Consider the following 3,577-nt stretch of genomic DNA (forward strand, 5'->3'; position numbering starts at 1 on the left):
AAAATCCTGTCCACCATGGAGAAATCTTCAACTTCACCTGCAACTAGCAACGCTATAAGAGGGACTGAGCAAAAGCGGTAACATAGCCAAACAACGGTTTGCATAGGAAAGTTATCAAAGGTTAGAGGTTCATGGCAATATGGGAGGCTTGATAAATAGGTGATAGGTAGCGCAGCAAAGCGATAGAACGAAGCAACTAGCATAGCAATGATAGTAGTGAGATCCAGGGTAGCGGTCATCTTGCCTGAAATCCCGCTAGGAAGAAGAACGAGTCCATGAATAAGACGAACGGATGAAGCCACGAAGACGAACCAAGCGTAGACGAACGAATCCTCACGATCGCAAGGAAGCAGGAACTAACAAGAAGAAGCACACAACATAGTAAACACACCACACCTATACAAGACATGATGCACAACAAGCATGATGCATGACAAATCTAGATGAGGCTACTCATGGCAAGAGATGATGCAAACAAGAACAACACATCAAGGCAAGTTTAAATGAGGCCGGGAACAACATATAACAATTCCGGTAAGTCCTCATATGCATATTTCGAAATTGATCCAGTTTGAATAAACCTTATGTTCAAGTTGTTAAACATCAAGTTAAGATGCACAAAGATGATCTACACGAGATTCTAGTCAAGTTACATACAAAGTTCATTTAGTTCAGAGCTACGGCCTAGAGGATATGAGCAAAACAAGTTAAACATGGCATTGATGCAAAATGCATACAAACATCAAGAAAACACCTCAAAACGAGGATGCAACATGATAATATGAAACTACATGCAAAATCAAGCAAGTTTCATATAGAACACACTCAAAACGGAGCAATGGTTCAACACACACACACTATACAAGTTTAAAGGACTAGCTGTCCAAAACAGCAACTAGGCATATTGCAAGCACCAAAACAACATGCTACAGGACCTCAACATGAAAACAAAAGACATGGGCATGAAGTACAGGTAAAGCATAACAAAACATGAACACTGAGCTATCTCCAGAAATCACTAGAACATGCTCAAACACACATGGCAAGATCGCAAATAATATCAGTTCAGACTTTGCAGAAAATAACATCAGGTTGCAATGTTTAGAGCTATCAAACAACATGTTACAGGAACTTATCATGGCAAACAAAGGCATGGCATGAATCTACTAAATGCATAGAACAAAAGTCCCTTACGGACCATGAGCCAAAAAGGAACAGAAGAAATTATGGAACCCATGTAAACATAGCAAGTTCTAATACAGATTCATACATGGCAGGAACAACGATAACTAGGCATGTAGATGAGCTTGTACCACTCACCACAGAGCAATACATGGCATGGCAAGGCAACCAACAGTAAGAAGACATGATTATGAAGCTAAGCATGGCAAGAGCAAGTTCATAGGGTGCATGGATCACTAGCAAAACACATGGCAACAACTGAACATAATGTTAACAGGCTGACAACAATATTATATAGCAACTTTGGAGCAAGATAACAACAATCTACAGCAGGCTATAAGTGCAACCAGGGGCATGGATAGATAGAGCATGACATGTATAACAAAAGATCCTTAGTGAACATCTCCAGATTATGCATAGAATGACTTGTAGCAGTAGGTTTACATGGCATCACGAAATAACAGATTCAGCCTAGCAAAACAGCAACAACAAGTACCCTACTTAACAAGCTTGATTCACTCACCACAAGTCATTGCATGACAAGATAAGCATAGTATCAGCAAGAAGACATGTTTATGAAACAAACCAAGGCAAGAACAAGTTCATAGCATGCAAGGATCAACAACAACAACCTTGGCAAAATTGAATAACATGTAAACAATCTGCCAGGAAACATTTTGTAGCAAAAGTAGAGCACGAAAATGACATGATAGACTACTCCATAATTGCAAGCATTGGCATGAATGGATAGATAATAACCATATGTTCAAAACACCCTTACTGAAGTATATCAAAATATGCATGGATCTCTCTGTAGCATCAAGTTTACATGGCATAAAAATAACAGCAGAACAGGGACTGAAATCAGCAACATTACGAAGCCTAGTTTGCATGCTTGTGCTAGTCACCACATTGATCACAAAAATACACGGTAAGCACCTATATAAAGAAGACATGGCATAGTTCAAAACCCATGTAGACATCAACCTCATAGGATGCACACATCAAACATGGCAAAAATGACAAATGAGCATATTCTGTTAACAGACAACAGACAACATCATGAAGCACTATTGCAATGATGATTCAGGCATCAAGATGACCTCAAATGAACATGATGCAATGGAATGAAATGAAGTACTCGTTGAGACGAACAATTGGACATATTACACGCACAAAACGGAGCAGTATGCATGGAGATATGATGCGATGAACATGGCATGATAATGTCACAGATTCGGGGACTTAGGCAAAATTATACCTCCGCGAAAAGTCAACGCGGGATGAGACGGAGCGGGACGGAGGGATCCGGGGGGTTGGAGGCACGTTTTGTTGCGGGGATGGGTGGATCTCATCCACCCGGGCGGATCCGGGCCGAATCTCGCCGGATCCGCCGGAGACGGTGACGACGCACCGGCGGCGAGGTACGGGCGGCTCCGGCGGGGAGCCGAGGCGACGCCGGGCACGGAGGCGAAGGCGGAGGGCGGCGAGGAGCGGGGCGGAGTCGGACGACACGGGGGCGGGGCCGGACGACGCGGAAGAGCTGCGGCAGCCGACAGCCGGCGCTCGGACGGCGCGGCGAAGGGACGCCGGTGCGAGGGCGCGGGGACCGGAGGCGGGGCGCTCGGGCGGCGCGACGGAGGGACGCCGACGCGAGGGTGGCGCCGGCGGGAGTCGGCGACGAGGCTGGCAAAGGCGGCGCGGCACTCCGGCGAAGTCCGGTGGCGGCGGCACGGTCGGTGCGCGGGACGCGGCGGCGGAGGTGCGTGGGACGCGGCTGCCTCGGGCCCGATGGGCTCGGGCGGGCCTGCTACGGGCCCGAGCGGGCTGGCGACGGAGGGAGGTGCTGTGGAGGCGGGGAGCTGACGTGTCGGCGCCGGATTGGCCGGTGGCAATGGGCGGACATGTCCAGTGACGGCGCGGACATGTCCGGCGGCGGGAGGAGGAAGAAGCTAGGGTTTGGACTGCGCGAAAATTTGGGGGGATGCATATATATATAGGTAGAGGGAGCTAGGAGAGTCCAAATGAGGAGCGCTTTTCGCCCACACGATCGTGATCGAACGACCGAGAGCATGGAAGTGACTTAGATGGGTTTTTGGGCCAGTTTTGAGGGGTGTTGGGCTGCAAGAGAAAAGGGGGGTTGACGGTTACCCGGTTAACCGTTGGAGTACCAAACGACCTCCAAATGGCACGAAACTTGACCGGCGGTCTACCGGTGCTATACCAAGACCGCTTGGCAAACCTCGGGCCATTCCGAGAAAGTTTAACACCCACACATGAAACAAGGTCTGAGAGGGGGCGACAGGCGCGCGCGAATGGTCCGGACTCCGAACGGACAACGGAGAGAACCGGGAGAACCCGAACGGATGCAAGTTTTGAAAAACATGCGGATAAA

Source organism: Triticum aestivum, chromosome 5B (genome assembly GCF_018294505.1).
Source record: "Triticum aestivum cultivar Chinese Spring chromosome 5B, IWGSC CS RefSeq v2.1, whole genome shotgun sequence".
Lineage (NCBI taxonomy): Eukaryota > Viridiplantae > Streptophyta > Magnoliopsida > Poales > Poaceae > Triticum > Triticum aestivum.